Source organism: Phyllobates terribilis, unplaced genomic scaffold (genome assembly GCF_046119375.1).
Source record: "Phyllobates terribilis strain yellow unplaced genomic scaffold, ASM4611937v1 Scaffold_9__5_contigs__length_417890890, whole genome shotgun sequence".
Lineage (NCBI taxonomy): Eukaryota > Metazoa > Chordata > Amphibia > Anura > Dendrobatidae > Phyllobates > Phyllobates terribilis.
Genome location: NW_027362769.1, coordinates 174835630 through 174862236, shown reverse-complemented (window position 1 = coordinate 174862236; position 26607 = coordinate 174835630). Strand labels below are relative to the sequence as shown.

Genomic DNA, 26607 nt, shown 5'->3' with positions numbered 1-26607 from the left:
AAACTTTTGGTCTGTACTGTATATATATATATATTTTTTTTACTATGGGTCTGAAAACTAACAGAGGGAACTACCCGCCTGTTGATCCTGGTGTCAGAGTGGTCACCGACTGCTACTGCCAGTAACTCAGCTGCTCCCCATCAACAGAGCATCTCTTCTTATTCGGGGCTGCGACTGCCAACATCATGCTGATTGACAGTTGACTCCCTGCAGTGAAGAAGCAGGGAGCCGGCTATCAATCAGTATGACGTCAGCAGTTATGCCCTGTCAAGAGAGCAGAAAAGAAGCCACTGCTCTGTCGATGTGACATCAGTGGAGGCTGCAGAATCGCCAGCAGGAGCGATCTGTAACTGCTCACAGATCGATGCCGGGCACAACAGGCAGGTAGTCAGCAACTAACTGCCTGTTAGTTCTTAGCCCCATAGTAAAAAACTCTGATTGTAAACTATGACCATTTCCATTCATTGACATCAAGAAGTCTTTTATACAGAAATACAAGGCTAAATTAAATCTGTCATAAAATGTCACTCCCCGATTTTGGAAATATATTGCACTCTATGCAAGTTGCATGGTCACTTGGCACCGTACTGAGGTAGCTCTATAATTTACGGACATGCCATATTACCCAGCACCCGGCTGTATACCCCTCAGATCTTATCTGGTCGGGTTCATATAAGGACACAAACTATCACATCTGAACCATTTCATTACAGATGGTCTGTGATGTTCATCTTAAAGCTGAAGAACCACGAAACGTTCCAGGATTTGCTCCTCTGGGAAATCGCAGCAGCGACACCAGATATAAGCAGATGTTATTTCAGATTTTCCCTTTAGAAAACAAAAGGAAAAAACAGAGAAACAACCATTCACTGCAATGTTCCATCTAAGAAGGCCGATCTGATACTTTATATCATGTGCATTTTTGAGATTCATATTTTTGTCACAATGTTTGACCTTTCCTGACATTTCTCCTTTTCAGTCTCTTCCTAGAAATATGACACAGATTGTGTAATGTCACCGCCGCAATCAGGAAATCCATAAATAAATATTTATTTATTTTTTTTTTTTTAATACTCGCGCCTCTCAGACTACATTCCAATAGGTTTCCCAAACTTTAATGGCCTCAACAACAATGTCATAAGATAGAGGCACGTGCAAAAAAACAAAGCCTCAGGTGGAGTAGTACTGTGAAAAGTGGCATTAAATTATAATTAAGTCACGTGTAGATGGGGCAACATAGAATCTATATACAAGTTATACCCAGATTTACAGGGCAGCGCAACTCACTACAATAATTCCTATATAATAAATACATAGTAAATATATATATATATATATATATATATATATACACACACACACGCACACATACAAGAATACAACTACTATAATACTGCCCCCAAAGTACAAGAATACAACTACTATAATACTGCTCCTATGTACAAGAATATAACTACTATAATACTGCCCCTATGTACAAGAATATAACTACTATAATACTGCCCCCTATGTACAAGAATACAAGTATTATAATACTGCCCCCAAACTACAAGAATACAAGTACTATAATACTGCTCATATGTCAAAGAATATAACTAGTATAATACTGCCCCCTATGTACAAGAATATAACTAGTATAATACTGCTCCCTATATACAGGAATATAACTAGTATAATACTGCCCCCTATGTACAAGAATATAACTAGTATAATACTGCCCCCTATGTACAAGAATATAACTAGTATAATACTGCCCCCATGTACAAGAATATAACTACTATAATACTGCTCCTATGTACAAGAATATAACTACTATAACACTGCCCCCTATGTACAAGAATATAACTACTATAATACTGCCCCTATGTACAAGAATATAACTACTATAATACTGCCCCCATGTACAAGAATATAACTACTATAATACTGCCCCCATGTACAAGAATATAACTACTATAATACTGCTCCTATGTACAAGAATATAACTACTATAATACTGCCCCTATGTACAAGAATATAACTACTATAATACTGCCCCCTATGTACAGGAATATAACTACTATAATACTGCCCCTATATACAAGAATATAACTACTATAATACTGCTCCCTATTTACAAGGATATAACTACTATAATACTGCCCCCTATGTACAAGAATATAACTAGTATAATACTGCCCCCATGTACAAGAATATAACTACTATAATACTGCTCCTATGTACAAGAATATAACTACTATAATACTGCCCCCTATGTACAAGAATATAACTACTATAATACTGCCTCTATGTACAAGAATATAACTACTATAATACTGCCCCCTATGTACAGGAATATAACTACTATAATACTGCTCCTATATACAAGAATATAACTACTATAATACTGCCCCTATGTACAAGAATATAACTACTGTAGCGTCGGCGTCCCTGCCTCCTGCTAGGCAGGGACGCTGTTCCCCTCACCTCTCCACTCCATGCCCGGCGTCCTCCTCCCGCTCTGCTGGCAGAGTGCGCTGCTTCCCGGCCACTGTGCTTAGGGCGCGCGCGCTCCCCCTCTCTTAAAGGGGCCGCGCGCGCCATCCTAAGGAGTCCCCGGCCAATGGCCGGAGGACCTCACCATATATAAGGCACCTCCTCCAAAATGGAGGTGCCCGAGCAATGTTGTTGCAAAGCCTTCACTCTGCTTCAGCCCTCAGGTCCCGTTGCTAGTTACCTGCCAGATTCCTGCTTGATACCTGCCTGATATCCGCTTACCTGCTAGCAAGCCTGCGGTCCGACGGTCTGCCTTCCAACACCTGTCAGTCTGTCTATGGACCAGCCTGCCCGCTCACCTGGGAGCGCTCACCTGCTACCTGTCTGCTAGCCTACCTGGAGGCTCTGCCGTCACTTGCCGTGACCACCTGCCAGTCCAGAGACTCTTGCCCGCTCACCTGGGAGCGTCCACCTGCTAGCCTACCTGGAGACTCTGCCGTACCACCTGCCCATCCAGAGACTCTTGCCCGCTCACCTGGGAGCATCCACCTGCTACCTGTCTGCTAGTCTACCCAGAGACTGTCCCTGTCACTTGCCGTGACTACCAGCCCTTCTACCCAGAGACTGTCCCTGTCACTTGCCGTGAGTACCTGCCCGTCTTCCCTGGGAGCCACCCGCTTCCTCACAAGGACCGCCCCCTTGTAGAGTTGCTCAGAGGTTCCACCTCCCAGACCCGTTACAACTACTATAATACTGCTTCCTATGTACAAGAATATAACTACTATAATGCTGCCCCTATGTATAAGAATATATCTACTATAATACTGCCCCCTATGTACAGGAATATAACTACTATAATACTGCTCCTATGTACAAGAATATAACTACTATAATACTGCCCCCTATGTACAGGAATATAACTACTATAATACTGCCCCTATATACAAGAATATAACTACTATAATACTGCTTCCTATGTACAAGAATATAACTACTATAATGCTGCCCCTATGTATAAGAATATAACTACTATAATACGGCCTCTATGTATAAGAATATAACTACTATAATACTGCCCCTATGTATAAGAATATATCTACTATAATACTGCCCCTATTTATAAGAATATAACTACTATAATACTGCCTCTATGTATAAGAATATAACTACTATAATGCTGCCCCTATGTATAATAATATATCTACTATAATGCTGCTCCTATGTACAAGAATATAACTACTATAATACTGCTCCTATGTACAATATAACTGCTATAATACTGCTCCCCTATGTACAAGAATATAACTACTATAATACTGCTCCCCTATGTACAAGAATATAACTACTATAATACTGCTTCCTATGTACAAGAATATAACTACTATAATACTGCTTCCTATGTACAAGAATATAACTACTATAATGCTGCCCCTATGTACAAGAATATAACTACTATAATACTGCCCCCTATGTACAGGAATATAACTACTATAATACTGCTCCTATGTACAATATAACTACTATAATACTGCCCCTATATACAAGAATATAGCTACTATAATACTGCCCCCTATGTACAAGAATATAACTACTATAATACTGCCCCCTATGTACAAGAATATAACTACTATAATACTGCCCCCTATGTACAGGAATATAACTACTAGAATACTGCTCCTATGTACAAGAATATAACTACTATAATACTGCCCCTATGTACAAGAATATAACTACTATAATACTGCCCCTATGTACAAGAATATAACTACTATAATACTGCCCCTATGTACAAGAATATAACTACTATAATACTGCTCCTATGTACAAGAATATAACCACTATAATACTGCCCCTATGTATAAGAATATAACTACTATAATACTGCCCCTATGTATAAGAATATAACTACTATAATACTGCTCCCTATGTACAAGAATATAACTACTATAATACTGCCCCCTATGTACAAGAATATAACTACTATAATACTGCTCCTATGTACAAGAATATAACTACTATAATACTGCTCCTATGTACAAGAATATAACTACTATAATACTGCCCCCTATGTACAAGAATATAACTATAATACTGCCCCCTATGTACAAGAATATAACTACTATAATACTGCTCCTATGTACAAGAATATAACTACTATAATACTGCCCCCTATGTACAGGAATATAACTACTAGAATACTGCCCCTATGTACAAGAATATAACTACTATAATACTGCTCCTATGTACAAGAATATAACTACTATAATACTGCCCTCTATGTACAAGAATATAACTACTATAATACTGCCCTCTATGTACAAGAATATAACTACTATAATACAGCCCCCTATGTACAAGAATATAACTACTATAATACTGCTCCTATGAACAAGAATATAACTACTATAATACTGCTCCTATGTACAAGAATATAACTACTATAATACTGCCCCCTATGTACAGGAATATAACTACTAGAATACTGCCCCTATGTACAAGAATATAACTACTATAATACTGCTCCTATGTACAAGAATATAACTACTATAATACTGCCCTCTATGTACAAGAATATAACTACTATAATACTGCCCTCTATGTACAAGAATATAACTACTATAATACAGCCCCCTATGTACAAGAATATAACTACTATAATACTGCTCCTATGAACAAGAATATAACTACTATAATACTGCTCCTATGTACAAGAATATAACTACTATAATACTGCCCCCTATGTACAAGAATATAACTACTATAATACTGCTCCTATGTACAAGAATATAACTACTAGAATACTGCCCCTATGTACAATATAACTACTATAATACGGCCTCTATGTATAAGAATATAACTACTATAATACTGCCCCTATGTATAAGAATATATCTACTATAATACTGCCCCTATTTATAAGAATATAACTACTATAATACTGCCTCTATGTATAAGAATATAACTACTATAATGCTGCCCCTATGTATAATAATATATCTACTATAATGCTGCTCCTATGTACAAGAATATAACTACTATAATACTGCTCCTATGTACAATATAACTACTATAATACTGCCCCTATATACAAGAATATAGCTACTATAATACTGCCCCCTATGTACAAGAATATAACTACTATAATACTGCCCCCTATGTACAAGAATATAACTACTATAATACTGCCCCCTATGTACAAGAATATAACTACTATAATACTGCCCCCTATGTACAAGAATATAACTACTATAATACTGCCCCCTATGTACAAGAATATAACTACTATAATACTGCCCCCTATGTACAGGAATATAACTACTAGAATACTGCTCCTATGTACAAGAATATAACTACTATAATACTGCCCCTATGTACAAGAATATAACTACTATAATACTGCCCCTATGTACAAGAGTATAACTACTATAATACTGCCCCTATGTACAAGAATATAACTACTATAATACTGCTCCTATGTACAAGAATATAACCACTATAATACTGCCCCTATGTATAAGAATATAACTACTATAATACTGCCCCTATGTATAAGAATATAACTACTATAATACTGCTCCCTATGTACAAGAATATAACTACTATAATACTGCCCCCTATGTACAAGAATATAACTACTATAATACTGCTCCTATGTACAAGAATATAACTACTATAATACTGCTCCTATGTACAAGAATATAACTACTATAATACTGCTCCTATGTACAAGAATATAACTACTATAATACTGCCCCCTATGTACAGGAATATAACTACTAGAATACTGCCCCTATGTACAAGAATATAACTACTATAATACTGCTCCTATGTACAAGAATATAACTACTATAATACTGCCCTCTATGTACAAGAATATAACTACTATAATACTGCCCTCTATGTACAAGAATATAACTACTATAATACTGCCCTCTATGTACAAGAATATAACTACTATAATACAGCCCCCTATGTACAAGAATATAACTACTATAATACTGCTCCTATGAACAAGAATATAACTACTATAATACTGCTCCTATGTACAAGAATATAACTACTATAATACTGCCCCCTATGTACAAGAATATAACTACTATAATACTGCTCCTATGTACAAGAATATAACTACTATAATACTGCCCCCTATGTACAGGAATATAACTACTAGAATACTGCCCCTATGTACAAGAATATAACTACTATAATACTGCTCCTATGTACAAGAATATAACTACTATAATACTGCTCCTATGTACAAGAATATAACTACTATAATACTGCCCCCTATGTACAAGAATATAACTACTATAATACTGCCCCTATGTACAAGAATATAACTACTATAATACTGCCCCCTATGTACAAGAATATAACTACTATAATACTGCTCCTATGTACAAGAATATAACTACTATAATACTGCTCCTATGTACAAGAATATAACTACTATAATACTGCCCTCTATGTACAAGAATATAACTACTAGAATACTGCCCCTATGTACAAGAATATAACTACTATAATACTGCCCCCTATGTACAAGAATATAACTACTATAATACTGCCCCCTATGTACAGGAATATAACTACTAGAATACTGCTCCTATGTGCAAGAATATAACTACTATAATACTGCTCCTATGTACAAGAATATAACTACTATAATACTGCTCCTATGTACAAGAATATAACTACTAGAATACTGCCCCTATGTACAAGAATATAACTACTATAATACTGCCCCCTATGTACAAGAATATAACTACTATAATACTGCCCCCTATGTACTGGAATATAACTACTAGAATACTGCTCCTATGTGCAAGAATATATCTACTATAATACTGCTCCTATGTACAAGAATATAACTACTATAATACTGCACCTATATACAAGAATATAACTACTATAATACTGCCCCCTGTGTACAAGAATATAACTACTATAATACTGCCCTCTATGTACAAGAATATAACTACTATAATACTGCTCCTATGTACAAGAATATAACTACTATAATACTGCTCCTATATACAAGAATATAACTACTATAATACTGCCCCCTGTGTACAAGAATATAACTACTATAATACTGCTCCTATGTACAAGAATATAACTACTATAATACAAGAATATAACTACTAGAATACTGCTCCTATATACAAGAATATAACTACTATAATACTGCCTCTATGTACAAGAATATAACTACTATAATAGTCATTATAAGACTCCGCCTTGTTCATGTCGTCACCACTTATGTAATGATTAATTATGACTGATTGCCTCCTCCCGGGCAGCAGCGGTTCGGTGTCGGTTCTTACTCCATGATAGGAGGCTCAGCAGGTAATTACCTAGGTTGATGCGTTCTGTAAGGGACACGGATATTTGTGTAATTCCCTAAGCTGATATCCTCGGCGCTCTGACATCTCCTATAACTTATAACTGGAGACCGATGATGTCACTTGTGTCACATGCGATGGCACTAGTCTTAGGTAAAGCATCCAGATCGGGGGAGGGGACATTCACTCCACCCAGTAGTATCACCCATCTTCTGCATGTGATATATTAGCAATTCCTACTGTTCTGTACAAGGAAAGGTGTTCTGTGCCAGCAGGAGGCGCTCTATGATTCTGGGGGAGAATACATGCCAGGATGCTTCTGCTATCTGTACATGGTCTGAAAGTGAAAACGTTAACTATTTTCAGCAAATATAACCTGTTTGCCAACTTGTGTGTTAACTGGAAAAAGTCAGTAATTTGCAGTTGACTGATAACGTTCCTTTATGTTTGTCTGTGAGGATACAATGATTTCCTGCTTGATTATAACATTAGATGATAATGGAAGAATTAGGAGGGCCATCCTGATCATCAATAAATGCATCATTAGTGTACAAAGATACAGACAGGATCCAGCAACAGCAGCTTGTTGATGGTTTCTAAAATGCAACAGCTTTTTTGTTTCTTTTGTACCACAACAACCTAAAATGACCCAATAAATTACACCGAAGTAGTTACATTCAGCAGATGTTGGATTCTACATTAGTATGGGGTCCGTCTAAGCTCTGCTACATCTGAACGTCACGGATCACCGTACCATGGACGGATTTCTAATGCAATTTGTTTGCTAAATGATGAGATGGCAACAAAGCAACTTCTGCTATTAAAATAGATACAAGTCATGTGTTACTCTTGGTACTACCCACAGCACAACCTAACTGGTTTATGCTGCCACTTAAAGGGGAAGTTCATTTTCTAAAAAGTCTATTAGACTTGATACCTGTAACGATAGATCTCAGCGGAGCCATGACAGAGAATATTTACACGTCTGCATCCGTGTATACACACATTCATGGATGTGTCCCGAAAGTCACAGGGAAGTAGTGATGCAAACAGACAGATGTGGCCCCTGAGATTGGCTCCCAAGGGCCCTCACACATGCTTTAGCTTTGTTTGTTTTTAATCTGGAATTCATTTTAAACATTTTTACAGCATTTTTACGTGTCTTCTGGTGATGTTTTTAGTTGTTACATTTGTAGCGGTGCCTTATTTTTTTCTTTTTTGTGTTTTTTTTTTTTAATTTGTAACTTTTTTTGTTTCGTTTTTCAAGTCCTAGCGAACGGGGAAAACATCATAAGAAACATCATACATAGAGCAAGTAAAGAAAAAAAAAAAAAAAGTTCACAAACTTCGAGAAACTTTTAAACACAGTCGGTTTCCAGCACCCTGGTTGTTCATAGAGAACCTCCCCTTTAAGTACTGTATGGTGTAGATGTATATAAATTATACATTGCTGTATACTGTACATAGATCGGATACAGAGAGCTGCAAACCAAAAAGATGTATGGATAGAGTAAGCATGGGGGAGGGGGGGTGATGGAGGGTCCTAATCCCCTCCAACCTTCTAAAACACACACACACACACATATATAACTGATATATACACAATGTACAAACCCTTGTCTGAAAAGCTGACAATCTATTTGTTGTGAGAGCGGCCTATGCCTGCAGTGTAGACCCCCTCCCTGCTCCTCAGACCACCTGCCACACAATTCAGAGTAAACACATTTCCATGTGACATCTTGAGCTTCTGCTGACACAATGCCTATGCCCCAAATCCTCTGTACCCCTGGGTATCAGCCATGCCCCTCTCTTACCTCTGCTTCTGTCGCACCCTCCTTCCTGCCTGTCGATTTCTGGTCTGACCCGTCTCTAAGTCTGGAATTAAGGGCTGGGTGTGGATAGAAGACTTTTCTCAATACAACACTCCCTACCCATCTACAAATGCCAAATCTAGGAAGTGTGACCACAGCGCCCCCTGCTAGGCCCTTCTGGGTAATGCAAGTCACACCATTAACCCCTTGCATTCTGGAAAATGGCTGCATACATTACTTAGGTTGAAAAAAAGACTCGAGTCCATGAAGTTCAACCTTTCTCCACCAATTATAAATTCTTTGTCACTGAGTTATCTATAACCCACACTACCACTGATACATTGACAGGAAGAAATACTAAATAGGGTCCCTGCTGTCTGCAGGGGACAAACAGGTGTTTAGTCCATTATAAGGCTATGTTCACATGTTGCTTTTTTGCTGTGTTTTTTTTCCTGCATTGCTCTCTTGGCAGTAAAGAAGCTGCTTACAAAAAGTAGGTTTTGCTGCTTTTTTTGTTGCTGCGTTTTTCAGGATACTAAACTTCAGCTTTGCTTCTAACACTGAAGCATGAACACAGGTCACCAATGCAAGACATATGTGAAACCATAAAACCATTTTTGGAAAAAAAAGTTCAATTTGATCAAATTATTTAGTGGAAAAAGATTTCTATGTCTGAAAAACGGTGAAAGGAGGGACATGCTGCAATTTTCAAAAACGCAGCAGTTTTCCAATTCATTATATAAACCAGAGAGACCGTAGGTATTTTCAAAACCCCAAGATAACATAATTAAAACGCCATATGTTGACTAAGAGAGAAATGCTTTATTTATGTATTTTTTAAGAAATAACAGGTATAAATAACATGTGTGAAAAGACATAACATGGGCATGTGAGGCAGCAGGGGGTAGATAGAGACACAGCTGGTATCAAATTCACATTGGACCTATACTAGGTCACATAGTCCAACCCATACAATCCATTAGTCACAGACAATGTGTGCAGAAAAAAGTTAAATAACATAGATCAAGTGACCTGTAACAAGTCACAGTATAAACAACCATCAGAGGTTTTTTCAGCAACACATAAAAAGTACAAGCATCACATGGAAAGGGTTAAGTAAGACATACTTAGTGAAAGTAAACAGGTGACCAGCAGTGCCAGGGGTGGCCCCGACACATCTTTCCATAATTCCTCAGGGGGCGTGGTGGGGGGTGTGTGTGGATACAGGGCCTCTTATATACATGTGGGTCCCATGTGAAGCAATTAGTTACTGACCAATAGCGGCGCATGTCACCGCATAACAGCAGACATTGGTGACAGCGGCGCGGTCTCAGGCGGCGTCCAGGAAGAGGGGAACTCCTACACTGACGTCACATGTTCCGGGACGCCGCCCACCCGAGACCGCGCCGCGGCCACATGACCGCAGCATCCGGCGCATGCTCACAAGGTCGGACCACAGGAATCGATCATGAGCATATAAGGAATAAATATGGAGCAGGACAGATTACTCAACAACGGAGAAGGAGATACATCATATCGGTGGAGTGACAAGTGTCACCCCATTCGCCCTGCACCAAAAGGTCATGCATATAATACATAACAGATGATGTTGCAATAAATGTCCATACTAAATAGGTGTCCATGTCCGCTCCTCATCCTTAAAGGGAAAGAGTTCTATTTAGATTCAACCAATTTGTCATCCAAAAACAATCAGGTTCTCTTCCAATGGTCAGATAGGGCTCCAGATATAGAAAGAGGCCGGGGGAGATAAAAGTGAGCTGAAAATAAAAATAAAAACACACACTTACTAAAAGACAGACTGAAAAAAGAGAGAGATATGGGGCAGAAATGCAGGGATAAATCCATTAAAAAAAAAAAAAAATTAAGAAATTCAGTCAGGAAAATAACAAAACAATGCGTGTGCATGAGATTTCTGAAATTTCATAGCTTTTGTTGGTACTGAAAAAACGCAGCTTAAAATTTGCATTAAAAAAAACACAGCAAAAACGCAATGTGTGAACATAACCTAATATAGATCCAAAAACAAGAAATGTCATATTCATAATAGGAAAGAGGCTCAAAGATGCTTTGTAAAGTAACAGAGAAACCTGAGCCCAAATATCGCCCCGGACAAGAATTATAGAAGCTTCACCAGTAGCGTTGTGTGAATGTGGAAACAAGTGTCCCCCCTGGTTTTCATAGCTCATCACTATCTGGCAGCACATGGGAAACTCCACATTCAGGCCGCCAGGAAGTAGGATCATCAATTGCTGGATATCATGCAAATTGTATCCAAAGTTGTGCAAGTGATACAAATCATGCACCTGTCAATCAATATGTCCTGCAGGGCAATACTATAAGCTGTAGGATGACAAGACCCCCATAGCAATGGACTCTAGTGCGAGCTCTGTCACAGGTACTACACCTGTAATGTGCACTACTCTCTTTCAGTCTTTAATCTCAGAATATTTCTGTATAGCTAATAATTCTAGCTGTATGCAACTGTGACTACATACATAAATATACAATCACCACTCACTACAAACAGAATTTTACAGGCACCACTAGAGGGAGCTCACTGCATACAGATTTCTACAGACACCACTAGGAGCCTGTAGTCTGTGGAGGAAGGTGTGTTGCTTCGTTTGCTCTATAGGAGACACCAGTTTTTTTACACCCAGGAATCCCCCTCTCTGACCCAGGGAAGAGAGGGTTTAAATGGATGAACTGTAGGGCTGAGTCCCCGCCTCCCACCCCTCGGTCTAAGCCGGCGAGGGGTGGGAGCTCATTGCTACCAGCAAAGAGGGTCACCAGATCCAACAAGGCTCAAAGCATGGAGGAGCCCAGGAAGACCCAGGAAGGCTGCAAAGCCCCTAAGGCTGAGGCGAGGGCCACTGCGGTGTCTCCTCCCGGAGGTGAGCGGAGTACTCGCAGAGGTGCGGCAGAAGCGGTGCAGAAGGATTGGGGCACTAGGGCCACACGGGAGCCGGTTACCAGCTATGGCTCCCGGATCCATGTGTACCTCTGTGAGTATGAAGAGGCCGGGAAGACCCTGAGAAGGCTCCGGGAGGAGATGAAGGAGGCGAGGCAGGCTGCAGACGGAGCCTCCCACACAGACAAGTCTGCCCTAACAGCCAGGATATCCAGCCTGGGGATATGCATCGAGGGCATGGAAGCCCGGAGAGCGGCCATATTAGACAACAGCGGGCCGTTTCAGGAAAAGCTGGAAAATGAGGACTGGTTCCACAACATGACTGCTGTAAAGGAGCCAGAGGGGTCTCGGCGTCCGACCCAGGTGGAGGAGGTGGACCATGTGGAGATGGAGGAGGCACCGTACCCACCTGCGGGCTTGGTAAGTGATCTCCAGGCCACACACAGCGGGATAGATCCAGTGCAGGTCCCACTCCCATCAGACAATAGTATTTCAGAGGATGATGGGGGTGATGCGGATGATAGCAGCAGCGATAAAAGCAGTAGTGGGGGTTGCCTCGTCATGCAGCAGATCTGTCAGCTAGAATCCCCAGTAAATTATGCCCACCTGAAGTTTGGGGATGAGGTTTGCGTGGACGAGCCAACCAGAAGGGGGGAAAAGAAACAGAAAAAAGGAAGAAAATATCGGAGGAGAAGTTGGTGTTTGTCCCCATTCCTGGGACCCCCCCCCCCGGTCACGCTGTGTGGAGCCCGCTACCCACCCCGGCCCGGGCCCTGCCGTGGGTCCGGTGCGAGGGAGCGGGGAGAGTACAAGACATAGGGCGCAGGTCGCCGTCTCTGCTGGCGGTAGCAGAGGGGGCGAGAGTGGGCTTGTGGCTGCAGCCGGACAATGTGCGTTGTCTGGAGCATGGCCCTGTGGCGGGCGGTGATAAAATCTGTGGAGGTGTCCAGGTCCAGTCCTCCGTGAAAGCAGGGGATGGCCTGGCGCCTGCTGCACCCGCTGACGCTCGGGGGGTGGAGACTGTGGGTACCTTACCGACGGTCGCCGCTCCCCGTAGTGTTGGCGGTGCTCTGTCAGCCGGGGCCGCATCATTGTCGGGGTCCCCCACATGCAGATCCGATGCTGGGTCAAAGTCAGGTACCCCGGCACCGGTTATCATCTCGGGTGCAGCTGTAATGGCTGCGGTAATGCCGGCCCGGACCGCACCCTCGCTGGAGGGGGTTGTGCCACCGGGGTCCTCTGCATGTGTGTCACCTCCTGTATCTGCGGGGGACCCGGCGGTGAAGTGCACACAGGAGCGTGGAGATGCTCTGCAGGAGAGGCTGGAGCAACAGTCTGCAGCAGCTTGCCAGCACATGCTGAAAAGCAGGGTTTGTTAATTAAACCCTGCAGCTTCTCCCTTAAAGAGTGCAGCTCCATTGCAAATAACAACCCCCCCAGCAGAAAGCAGAGTAAAAACTACAAATGAAAATGTAAATAAGAATGGAAGTGGTGTGAATAGTGTCTGTGACAATGGTGTAGGGTCAGGTGTTGGAGGGGCGGTTTCTGCTGTGGGAATGGGGGCTGTGAATGGTGTCAATGTGGATTCTGCTGGAGGAATGGTTGGTGTGAATGGTGCCAGCGCGGGGACTTCTAGTGGAAATGGCGAAGCTGAGGTAAGCGAGGTGGAGATGGTTGACTGTGAGGTTGAGGGTTCAGGGAATTTAGGGGCTGGTCCATCGCCCCCCTCGCCTGCAGGCACCATTAGTTATGCGGCTGCTGCCGATGGGGATCTACAGGGGTCTTCCTCATCTCCGGACCCAGGGAATGATGCTTTTCGCCGCCGTTTCCTGGAGGCCCTCAAAAAAGGGGAGCAAACGATCAATGTAGAGGGAAGAGAGGTGGAGTTGTCCTTCTGGCTAGATAAGTTTGGTCTAGCTGTCTTCCAAGAGAAAGGGGGGGGGGGGGACTGTGTGGTCCCTCCCGACAGCCGGGCAGGGGGTCTGCAGGAGAAATGTGGTTTGTCTTTGCTTGAGGGACGATGAGGTGTGTCCATCCAGGACAAATGTGGTGAAGCTCCTCATGAAGATGGACTTCAGGGCTATTGACATCTTTGCTCTGATACATCCTTTTGGGACCTCCACCTTTGATATCAGATTTGCTCAGCAGGAGGGCTTGGAGCTCTTTCGGTCGAATTATGAGCTGGTAAAAGAGGAGCCTGGCTGGCGAGGGTTTGCCATGGAGGCAATTTCTCGCCAAAGTGGGCCGAAGAAAGTGACCGTTTTAACGTGTAATGAGTCTCTTTCTGGCATCGACATAATGACCTGGTTGAGCTAGTACGGCGAGGTTGTGGGTGTCCCTAAGAAGAACCGGGACGATTTTGGCATCTGGTCAGGAGGCTGGACCTTCATGGTGAAGTTGAAGCGTTCATGGGGCACTGTCACCCACATCCCTTCCTCGCCTTTCCTGGGAATGGATCGGATTCTGGTCTTCTACCAGGGGCAGCCGAGGGTCTGCCACAGGTGCGGTGATCCTCGACTTCAGCGCGGGCTGCAAGGTGCAGAAATGTGCCTTGTGTGGTGGGGTGGGTCACCTCGCCGCATCCTGTGGTGTCATTCGATGTCACCTGTGTGGTGATCTAGCTCACCTGTTCAGCCGCTGCCCTCGTTCCTTCTCTTATGCCATGGTCGGCTGGGCGGAGGGGAGCCGCGAGGAAGTTCTTGGCTGTGCAACTTCTGCAGAGGTTGGAGGTGGCAGCGGGGGAGGAGCTGAGGGGCCGGTGAGGAATGGCAGGGCTAGGGGCCCCTCTTACCAGCGGAAGCAGGCAAGGTGTCAGGAGGGCATGGGGCAGGAGGAGCCTCCAGAAACTGGAGTAATGGCAGCGGCCCATGTCACTGAGGTGAATGAGGAGATCAGACGGATGGAGAAAGAGGAAGTGGCTGATCTCTCAGATCTCTCCCAGTATGAAAGTTTTGATGAGGATGGAGGGGAACAGCCGAAAGAAATGGGTGACAAGGGTACCAAGAGTGACAAAAGTAAAAAAAAGGAGAAAAAGAAGGGAGCTGTAAAATCTTCTCCCTCCCTGACCAAGGTGCCTAAGGAAGGTCCCACCGACTCCCCTCTCATCCCCCTCTCCAACCGGTTCCAAGTCCTTGACGACCCTTCTGAGATGGGGGTCGGGGGTGAGGTTCCAGAGGTAACATTCGGCAGGGTCCTTGGGAGGGGGGGTGGGGTTCCTTCTCCAGAGGGTGTGTCTTCCTCGGAAGGTGGGGCCATCCTTGGGTCCGGAGATGAGAAAGAGGTGGTAGGGATGGATACCTCTGTCTCTCTGAAAAGAAGAGGAGGGGCTTCATCGTCCGGAGATGAACAGGCTAGGAAAAAGGGTGGGGTGAAGAAAAAGGCCATCTAACTCGATCACTCATGATGGCAGCACACACCCCGTTGACTCTGGCGTCCATTAATGTCGCTAGTATAAAGTTTGATGTGGCTAGATTTGCGGCCTTTGATTTTCTCACCCGATTTGACGCTGAAATTTTGTTTTTGCAGGAGACCAGACTTACGGATATGGGGGCCATACACAAGGTGGAGAGCGAGTGAAGGTGCGCGTCCTCCTACTGGTCTCTTGCGGCCGAGCCGTGTAGTTTGGTGGCAGTCCTTTTTAAGACTGAATCGGTTGAATGCTGGAGAGTTATCGAGGTAGAAATGGGGAGGTGCCTGGTCTCAGACGTCTTCATGAGGGGACAAGAGCTTCGGCTCATTAACATCTATGGTCCACAGTCAAAGTGGGACCGTAAATGTCTCTTCCTGAAGATTAAGCCCTATCTTTTTACGAGCCGGCAGGTGGTCTTTGGAGGTGACTTTAATTCTGTCACAAGGCTTCATTGACCGGCTGGCTTATGATAGTAAAACTCTTAATAGCATAGCTAGTGACGCTCGCCTGGTGGATGTCCACATCCGGCACACCCCAGGTCACTGTAGTTTCACCTTTCATAGAGGTAGCTGCAGGTCTAGGATAGACAGGTTTTATTTATAGGAGGAAGCCGTCTCTTCAGCAGTATCCGTTGTTGAGGTGGAGTTCTCTGATCACTGTCTGATTTATTTTTCTCTGAATGTTGCAGAAACTCCTCGGATGGGAAAAGGACTATGGAAGCTGAATTTTTCCCTCTTGGAGGAAGCGGAGATAAGACAATCCTTTGAGGACTTCTTCAGAGCCAGGTACCCCTTTTGGATCTCTGTAGCAATAAGTCAGATTGGTGGGAGATGTTCAAGGAACGGGTTGCGAGATTCTTCCGCCAGCTCTTGAGCCTCAGGAGCCTGGACAGGTATCGCCTGTATCAGGAACTGAGGAGGAAACTCAAAAATCTCATCTCGACTGGAGATGACTGTGAGGAGATCTTCAAAGTGAAGTCTTTACTCAAGAGGTGTCAGTAAGATAGGCACACATCTTTGGTTTTTGAGAGGGATTTCGGGAGGTACCGCTCGCCCGACCCCTACAGAAAATGTAAGATGTCAGTGAGTTGACAGGTTTGGTCGACGGTACGGGTTCCCTAAACAGATCCAAATCAGGGATCCTGGATGTGAGCAGATCTTTCTACTCACACCTCTTGGGAAAGAAGGATCTTGATCGGTAAGTGATGTCGGCTTTCCTGGCCGGGCTATCCCTGAGCCAGGGGATGACCCCTCGCTTCAAGTTTTTGACGCGCCCCCTGGGCCGTGTGTGGGGGAAATACCCGGAGCCGGGTCTCCGTGGCGGCGTCCCGGTCCCGTGGCTCAGGGTGGTCAAACCAGTGGCGGATCTGTTTATTTGGTTTTTAATGTTTAAATGTCCGACTATGCCACCCGTGGATTGCGGTCACTGAGAACCGCCGCTGCGGGGCAGACCGCTGAGGCTGATGTGTGCGCAGCAGAGGGTAGTATAACTCCCCACGGGAGGAGTATAGCCTCAGGGCAGTGAGAGCAGATGGTGGGGGTGATGGTGCGCGGGAGCAACAGTAATGACTCAGAGTCCAGTGATGAAGTCCAGGGTCTTTACTAACAGTTTTACACTCCAAACCACTTCTGCAGGTAATGGCTGCCCACGTCGTACTGTGCTCACCAGGTGAGGGGCACGGCCAACTCCCAGGTACCTTTTGAATGCTTTTCAGGACCCCCTTCATGTGTCCCTTCTCTGGCCCGTCGTACCCCACAATTGACCACGTTTCTGTCCAGCTGCCTCGGTCCTTGGCGGGCAAACATATGTCCGTTTCCCTGGGCCCTATATGGTGCCTTCCTAATGGGTGTAGTGAGGGGCCGTAACACGTGCAATGCCACGGCCTCCGGTTACTAGCTGAGGGTAGTTGCTTTCCTCCACTAGATGAGGGATCCGGTTCCCTTTCTTGGCCTGACCCCCCTACTCTGGTAGCGGCGGGCGTACGGTGGCGACTGGCCGGTTCGCACCCCTGGGGTCCCTTCACTCCACTCCTGGAGCCTCCTCCGTTCCTCTCCTATCCTTCCTTCTCCTCCAGGCCCAGGCCTTGTGACTTGGCCTGCCCGCGGAGCAGAGCTCGTAAAAAGCCCCTGCTCCCTGTCTTCTTCTCTCTCTGACTGAACTCAGCTCCTAAGATGGTGCCCACCTTATATACTCCTCCTTCAGTGCACCCTGGATCTACTCTCCCCACCCACACACTACCTGGTTCCCCCTTTCTAGGTGTTCCCTCCCCCCACTCCAGCCAGGGATCAGGGACAGTTGTGCTCACTCTTGGGAGCATTGTCGCCCTGTCCCCCGGAAATGTGGTGTAGTGCATGTAGGTGTTAGGGTCCTGAGCCACACTCCATCCTTACCTGGAAGTGAGATATCGCACCTCTGGGTGAGATGCAATACCTCTGTAGCGACCGAACCCTCGGGGCGCTACATTCACCGCTGGTAAATCACAGCACATCCGCGGGCTGGAACAGAGCAAAAGACAACGTAAATTAGGACATGCAAAAACTTTTGAATGCATTCACATATAAAATTACCAACAATTAATTATTTTCCCTTTATGGGAGACTCGTTTTCTCTTAACGTCACTGTTTACGTTTCTTTAACTACATTATAGAACTTTCTTCGCACATATAAACACTTCTTTTGAATATAAAACATTTTTCAGATAAAACTTTTTTTTTTTAAACAGGTTACAGCACGGTCTGCAACTAGGTGTCCATTTTCTTTAAAGTGCAAACTTGCAAACACGAACTTGAGAGACCCATCCCAAACCCTCAACGGAGGCCCTGGGGTGGCTGCAGGGCATAGACAATCCAGATGCTGGACCTCGCCTTCGGCCACCTCTAATGGGTTTGTGTTCTGAGGTCGTTTGTTGTAGATTCTTATAAAATCAATAGGGGGCACTTTAAGAAGTGCAACTATTTACAAGGATTGGCTGCTCCCAGTCCTCAGCCGGATAGTTCACGGACCCTTTTCTGGTAACTTTAACAAAGAAACGGACAACAATCCCCAACCGGGGTGAACTTTAAACTCTTTTTCTTTTACCCTGACGGGTGACTATATACAGTTCGGGCTGCTGCTCTCTAGTAGCGGTGTCCCCCTGGTGGACGTTCCTGCTCATCATATTGTTCAGACCCGTCCGGGTCCTCCATGTAGCAGGGTTCAGGGTAGTGCTGTGCCTCTACCCACTGAACGTTGAGGGCGTACCACCCCCGCAGGCCTCGGTGTCGGGTATATGACACCAGATCTCCCGGGAACAGATCCCATCTCGGGTGACCCTCGGGCAGGCGACTCTCCACATCCCTCCGGTTAACGAAGATGTCTGTGTTTGTCGTCGGGTCCCGAATGAACCCCCACCCCTTTTCCTGGTGGAACTTGACCACAGTCCCGGTGACTTCGGGACCCCATGCAGCCTGGGGGTCTCGGCGGGCCTGGGTCTTCTCCTCCACGCTCCGGGCCTGTAGCTGCTCCTGTCTTTGGCGCCGCGCCTGCCCCTCCTTCTCTAGCTGCGCCATCTCCCGGCGGCAGAATTCTCGCCTGCGGGCTGCGTCCGCCCGTGTCTCTTGCGAGAACCCCATCAGGTCATCCCCGGTCTGATCCCACTCAATTTGGACCTCTTCATCCGGGAGCTGGAGGATGGTGATTGGCTGCGGAGCGGGCAGGAGCAGAGGAAGCGGGGCTTTGGCCTCCGCGGACGGGCCCCTCCGGTGGCAAGGGTGAACCCATCCGCGTAGTAGGGGGACCGGCTCTCGATCAGGACCGGTGATTTGACTGTATAAGGCCATGCCCAGGGGTGGTAATGTTGGGACCGGGGGCGCTAATTGGTGGAAAGCGCCTGGGGGCATCAGGCCTTGCGACCAGGCTTGGAGCGGGCCGCCTCCGGCCGCACCCGGGATCAAGGGGCACGGCGTGGGGCGCGGTCCAGCGGCTGCGCTCGGGACTTGGGGCCTAGGTGTAGGCGGCGGGAGCGGAGGAGGTGCAGCGACTCCCGGGTCGATCGACTCCGCGATGGGGTCCAGGGGCAGGCTAGTGGCGTCAGGGCTGGTAGAAGGGGCGTCCCCCTTATCTGCTTCCACAGCAGCGCTGCTCTCGGCCTCCGACCGCCTCTCTCTGTCCTCAGGGGCAGGCACGCTGTCGGTCCTGGCAGCGCCACTTGCTGCCGGGTCGCGACCCACCGGGCCATTTCCTCTCTCCACCCCGCGATGGCCTCCCGCTGCGCCTGGACCATCCTCCGGTCCAAATCCTTCAGCCCAGCCCGGAGGAATTCAGGGTCTTCTCTGGGGAGCTGGGCCATCAGCTACGCGAAGCTGCACGAAGTCTCTTCGGCCTGCAGCAGGCCACTGGCACGGGTACTGGGGCTGGTGCTGCTCGCCATCTCCGGGTGTGGTCTGCCAAGACTGAACCAAACCACACCCTGCCCTTCGGTTTTCTTTCCCTTCCACCCCTGTTGGGGGTGGTCCCGGGGCAACCTGCTGGCAATCACTCTCAGGGGCAGCCCCTCCACGTTGATGGACATCTCTACAGCCGCACTCATGGCCGTTGGGGGTGGGCTCCGTCTTTGGTGCCATTCCGGGACATGGCCCACGATGGGAGGTGGCTTCTTGTCGTCTTTTGGCGCGCACATAATGGCGTCCGTTCTGCTGGGGCGGGCGCCACATCCACTACAGTGAAACAGTCTTTTTTTTCTTTTTCAGGCACGCAGTACCCGGTGGTTGCGGGCACGAAATCCTGCCGACTACGCCAAAGTTGACGCGCCCCCTGGGCCGTGTGTGGGGGAAATACCCGGAGCCGGGTCTCTGTGTAATGCTGGGGGTTTGTAGTCTCCGTGGCGGCGACCCAGTCCCGTGGCTCAGGGTGGTCAAACCAGTGGCGGATCTGTTTATTTGGTTTTTAATGTTTAAATGTCCGACTACGCCACCCGTGGATTGCGGTCACTGAGAACCGCCGCTGCGGGGCAGACCGCTGAGGCTGATGTTGTGTGTGCAGCAAAGGGTAGTATAACTCCCCACGGGAGGAGTATAGCCTCAGGGCAGTGAGAGCAGATGGTGGGGGTGATGGTGCGCGGGAGCAACAGTAATGACTCAGAGTCCAGTGATGCAGTCCAGGGTCTTTACACACAGTTTTACACTCCAAGCCACTTCTGCAGGTAATGACTGCCCACGTCGTACTGTGCTCACCAGGTGAGGGGCTCGGCCAACTCCCAGGTACCTTTGGAATGCTTTTCAGGACCCCCTTCATGTGTCCTTTCTCTGGCCCGTCGTACCCCACATTTGACCACGTTTCTATCCAGCTGCCTCGGGCCTTGGCGGGCAAACGTATGTTCCGTTTCCCTGGGCCCTATATGGTGTAGTTAGGGGCCGTAACACGTGCAATGCCAAGGCCTCCGGTTACTAGCCGAGGGTAGTTGCTCTTCTCCACTAGATGAGGGATCCGGTTCCCTTTCTTGGCCTGACCCCCCTACTCTGGTAGCGGCGGGCGTACGGTGGCGACTGGCCGGTCCGCACCCCTGGGGTCCCTTCACTCCACTCCTGGAGCCTCCTCCGTTCCTCTCCTCTCCTTCCTTCTCCTCCAGGCCCAGGCCTTGTAACTTGGCCTGCCCGCGGAGCAGAGCTCGTAAAGAGCCCCTGCTCCCTGTCTTCTTCTCTCTCTGACTGAACTCAACTCCTAAGATGGTGCCCACCTTATATACTCCTCCTTCAGTGCACCCTGGATCTACTCTCCCCACCCACACACTACCGGGTTCCCCCTTTCTAGGTGTTCCCTCCCCCACTCCAGCCAGGGATCAGGGACAGTTGTGCTCACTCTTGGGAGCATTGTCGCCCTGTCCCCCGGAAATGTGGTGTAGTGCATGTGGGTGTTAGGGTCCTGAGCCACGCTCCATCCTTACCTGGAAGTGAGAAATCGCACCTCTGGGTGAGATGCAATACCTCTGTAGCGACAGAACCCTCGGAGCGCTACATTTTGACAGAGGCAATCAGGGAAGAGGAAGTGCGACTGGCCATTGATGGGCTTCGGCCTAAGAAATCGCCAGGTCCAGATGGCTTAACATCCGAGTTTTATAAGACCTTTTGGGACTCCTTGGTCCACCTCTTGACTGAGGTGTTTAACGAGTGTCTCTCCTCGGGCGCTCTTTCCCGGTCAATGAGGCAGTCAGCCCTGATTATCCTGTCAAAGGGTAAGGACTTGTCCCGTATTGAGAAATGGTGTCCCATAGCGCTTCTCCATACGGACTGGAAGGTTCTGGCAAAGGTGCTGTTTAATCGACTGGTGAAGTTTGCACCCCAGCTCCTTTCGAGGGCCCAGCATTGCTCTGTTCCAGGCTGCAGCACTTTTAGTGCAGTACTCGGTGTCCGAGAGGCAGTTGGGCAGGGTAGGGCAGGTCACTGGAAGGGGTATTTGCTGTCTTTAGACCAGGCAAAGGCTTTTGATCCGGTTAACCACGATTACCTCTGGTCCGTCCTTCTGAGGTTCAGTCTGCCTTAGGGGGTTTGTAAATTGGCTAAAGATCTTGTATGCGGGGGCAGAGACTTTCCCGCTCGTGAATGGTTGATCTGGCCGCCCTTTTGAGGTTGGGTCTGGGATCCGCCATGGCTGTCCGTTGAGCCCGCTATTATACGTGTTCGCGATAGATCCCCTTTTAAGGAGTGTTGAGCGCGGGCCGTTGGCGGGAGTCAGGATGGACCAGGTGGCCCCAGAAGCCACTCTGAGGGTGGTGGCGTATGCTGATGACATCTCCCTTTTTGTATCCTCTGGTGAGGAGGCGGAGTGGGACATGTCTGAGGTTGGTCGCTACTCAGAGGCTTCTGGGTCCATAATTAATCAGGAAAAGTGTGAGAGTCTCTGGCTGGGAGGGGGAGACCCTAGCTTTGGTCTCCCGGACACTCTTCCAGAGCTACAGGCTTCGGCAAAAATTATAAGCATTGAAATTGCCCCGGGGGACTAGCCCGAGCAAAATTGGGAGGAGAGACTAAAGATCGCCACCCAGAAGGTCGATCAGTGGAAGGGTTGGTCTTTGAGGGAAAGAGTTAGCCTGATTAAGGGTTTTTTGCTACCCTTGTTAATATACCTGGGCAGTGTCTGCATATTGCCAGAGCCGCTCTGGACTCGGGTCTAGCCTGTTTTTCCAGATGTTATGGGGAAATAGGCTGAACCTAGTCAAACGAGAGGTCACGTATCGCATGAGGAGACTAGGAGGGTTGGGTATGGTCAACCCAGTGGTGTTTCTAGTAAACACTTTCGTCAAGACTAACATCGCCAACCTCTGGTCAGAGAGGGCTCCTACGTGGGTATTCTCCTGCAGGGGATGGCTTCGGCCCTTCTTCCAGGAATGGGAGACAGGAGGGCAAGTGAAGGACCTATGCACACCGCATGGACATCTCCCGGCTTATGCTACCCCAGTTCTGAAGGTAATCCGCCGGTGGGGTCTGGGAATGTGGGAGATCAGGACCATGTCGAGGAAATTCCTTGACAGGAGGGTCCTGTTGACCCATTTCCAGAAGCCTCTGGTGCTCAAAGATTGCCCAAGTCGGGATCTGGAGGGCGGGCTGAGGTTATTGAATTCTACACGGGTCCGCTTGAAGTTTTGGGACTTGGTTTAGCGCTGCTTCCATGGGAAACTGTATGTAAGGGACAACCTGAAGTGTAGGAACTCCGAAGACCAGGGTTGTCCCTGTGAGGAGTGTTGCGACACGCTGGAAAGCATGGAGCACTTCCTCCTTCAGTGACCTTTTAATACAGGGGTCTACAACGGGGTGGGTGCTTTCATAGGCTGGCCTCGGCTGGCACACCTTTCCTATGTGGAGTGGGCGTATGGGGCATTCAGATCCTTGGGTGGCCGAGATCGGGGCACTTTATTTCTAGTCAGTTTAGTCGTCACGTTTTACACGTGGAACGCACGGTGCTTAGTCTCAACTCAACAGAAAATCCTCCCCCGGGACGAGGTTGTTAGGAACATTCTGGGTGGCCTGGTGAAGGTGCTCTCTCTGGAGTATGACGGGCTCGGTGCAGCGAGGGCCCCTCTTCTCTGGAGAGGGTTCTCATTTAATGTACCCTAGGGCCTAGATAAGCAGGTAAGTGGTAGGGACAGGTAGATAGCTTCAGTAGGGACAGGTAGATAGGTAGGGACAGGACAGGGACAGCCGAGGGACAGTTAGGTAGGCACGCAGTGAGTTAGGTAGGGCAGTAGGGTCAGGCAGGGAGAGACAGGTAAAGGTAGGTAGATAAATAGGGGCAGATGTCTAGACAGGTAGGGACGGCTGGTAGAGTAAGGATTGTTAGGATAGACGCCTGTCATCTCCGGTCTCCTGGTGGCTTTTCACTATCAGATTTTTGTTTTGCAGCAGTGAAATACTGATATATGGCTTACAGGCACCAATCCTGGCTCTGGGGAAGTGTTGTAATGTAGAGAGTTATGAAGCATTGTATTGTAAGGTGATGATCCTGTGGCTTATTGGGTTAATGCACCTGTCTTGTAGGCAGGAGGTCATGAGTTCCTCGTTGAGCTTAATTTTTGTATTGTGTGGGGTTTTTTAGTGGTGGGGGGGTTAGTGGCAGGTTTGTTATAATTGTATTTGCTGTGTAACAAACAAAAAAGGAAAAAAATAAAATAAATAAATAAATTGTGTGGTTTATATAGATGTGTTTTAAGCCAGGTGGCTTTTATGTTTCTTTTTGGGCGATGGACCGGAGTTTTCTTTGTCAGGTTTGGTATGATGTGTGTATTAATAAAATGTTTCTTCTCTAAAGTGACAAGACAAGAGTAAAGGGCAGAAAACAGCGTAAGAGAGAAAGATGGAAGGAGGAAGCTTCTCTGAGAAAGAAGAAGAGAGAGAGGTTTTTTTGGGGGTTGCTTTGGCTGGAGGGGGGTAATGCTGGACACGTACTTTTGCTTTTACCGGGGTTTGGATTTTGCTATTTATTTATTGTAAGTTTTGTATTTTTATAATAAAAGAGTTCACTACATGCAGATTTATACAGCCACCATGTAGTGTGCTCCCCCGTAACTATAAATCTATATGTAGTATGCTCCATCTAGTGGTGACTGTATACATTTATATGTAATGAGCTCCCTGTAGTGCTAACTATGTAATCTGTATATAGTGAGATCCCCCTAGTGGTAACTGTATAAATCTGTATGTAGTGAGATTCCCCTAGTGATAACTATAAATCTGTATGTAGTGAGCTCCCCCTAGTGGTGACTGTATAAATCTGTATGTAGTGAGCTCCCCCTAGTGGTAACTGTATAAATCTGTATGTAGTGAGCTCCCCCTAGTGGTGACTGTATAAATCTGTATTCAGTGAGATTCCCCTATTGATAACTATAAATCTACATGTAGTATGCTCCATCTAGTGGTGACTGTATAAATTTATATGTAGTGAGCTCCCCCTAGTGATGACTGTACACATCTATATGTAGTGAGCTCCCTCTAGTGCTGACTATACAATCTGTACGCAGTGAGCTCTCCCTAGTGGTAACTGTATAAATCTGTATGTAGTGAGCTCCCCCTAGTGGTGGCTGTATAAATCTGTATGTAGGGAGCTCCCTCTAGTGGTAACTGTATAAATCTGCATGAAGTGAGCTCCCTCTAATGGTGACTGTATACATCTGTATGCAGTGAGCTCCCCCTTGTGGTTGCTGTGTAAATGTCTATGCATTGAGGCATAATGTTTGTCAGCTTTTCCAGAAAATGATATAACAATGATACATTTCTTTCAACAATTTGATAGCAAAAAGTCAAAATGTAGGGATTTAAGGGGAAAATTCTTCTTTATAATGATGAGGTATAAAGCGATTGATAACGGCACGGAGGACATGGCTTTATTTCTGTGCACTGATCTGCGCTTTGGTCTAAATATAGTTGACTGTCCCTGAGCGGCTTAATCCTTGAAGTCAGGAGGATGAGCCTAGAGGCCCCCAGGCCCGCTGTAAATAATTACACGTCAAGGAAGAAAATCCCTGCAAGTCGCTACCTGCCATCTACATCAACAATGCAGAATAACCAGAGCCGACCGAATCTCTGCACCAAATCCTGGGAATTCTGGGCACCGAGCACAATGGAAACGTGTCCTGATCTGTAATCAGCGCGGGGAAAGAAGATTGGAAACTCCATATGGAGCCTGTGTTATTTCAGGATGCAGCAGATAAGGAAAGGTTATTTCCACCTAACAGGGAAATTATCTCAGGGGCTTAGGCAGCAGGAGGATAAATAACAGGACGAAATATTTATGCAAAAGATTGGTTTTGGGTGGAATATGGGTGCTGAATGATTTCCATAGATCCTCATCACAGTGCAATAATGATACAAAAACAGTGCTGGTAATAATGGGATCTAACGCAGACTCCGGCTTCACCTACTTCCTGACGGTCTCCCTCCTGCTTGTCTCCACCACCTCCACCCCTCTGCCTGCTAGAGGTACAGTTTAAAGTCAATGTCCATGTTTTAACAGTAAGTTTCTGTTGATGCTACTGAAGCCCTTAAAGCAGCCAATATGTGTTTTTGCGGCACTGTAGAATAAACCCTGCAGGGGTGTCCTGGGCCTTCCTGAATCACATGCTCAGCACCCCCCCCATCCTGGCTGTTTAACCCTTTTATTGCTCTGGTC

General features: G+C 46.4%; 1 protein-coding gene and 1 long non-coding RNA gene across 2 annotated transcripts in view; one reads left to right on the top strand and one right to left on the bottom strand.

Annotated features, from left to right (window-relative positions):
* Positions 1–9775, bottom strand: part of TMBIM1 (transmembrane BAX inhibitor motif containing 1) — a 49544-nt gene extending 39769 nt beyond the window's left edge. The window contains exon 1 of the mRNA XM_073647413.1: positions 9635–9775. The gene's annotated coding sequence lies outside the window, so the exon portion shown is untranslated. The remainder of the gene's footprint in view (positions 1–9634) is intronic.
* Positions 7738–24862, top strand: LOC141161909 (uncharacterized). Its single transcript, XR_012250705.1, has 4 exons — positions 7738–7824; positions 16089–16141; positions 16661–16757; positions 24751–24862. It is a non-coding gene; the product is annotated as an uncharacterized lncRNA (long non-coding RNA).
* The last annotated feature ends 1745 nt before the right edge of the window (positions 24863–26607 follow it).